Source organism: Mus caroli, unplaced genomic scaffold (genome assembly GCF_900094665.2).
Source record: "Mus caroli unplaced genomic scaffold, CAROLI_EIJ_v1.1 scaffold_10632_1, whole genome shotgun sequence".
Classification (NCBI taxonomy): domain Eukaryota; kingdom Metazoa; phylum Chordata; class Mammalia; order Rodentia; family Muridae; genus Mus; species Mus caroli.
In genome coordinates this window covers 43,040-43,308 of record NW_018389780.1, presented here as the reverse complement: position 1 = coordinate 43,308, position 269 = coordinate 43,040, and positions in this window count along the sequence as shown.

Genomic DNA, 269 nt, shown 5'->3' with positions numbered 1-269 from the left:
CCTGGTCTACAGAGTGAGATCCAGGACAGCCAAGGATATACAGAGAAACCATGTCTCAAAAAAAAAGAAAAATTACACCTCAGGTGAGGAAAGAAAGTGAGGAGCTTATGCTACTTGGCATTTTCCTGCCATGTCTTAGAAAACTAGAATGGTGGGGCATTGTCCATTCACCTTCCCAATTTGTTTGAACCATAGTGAAATCATATGTCACTTAGATTATGTTAAGGGCCTTGTGTCTTCTCAGGAATACACACACACACACACACACA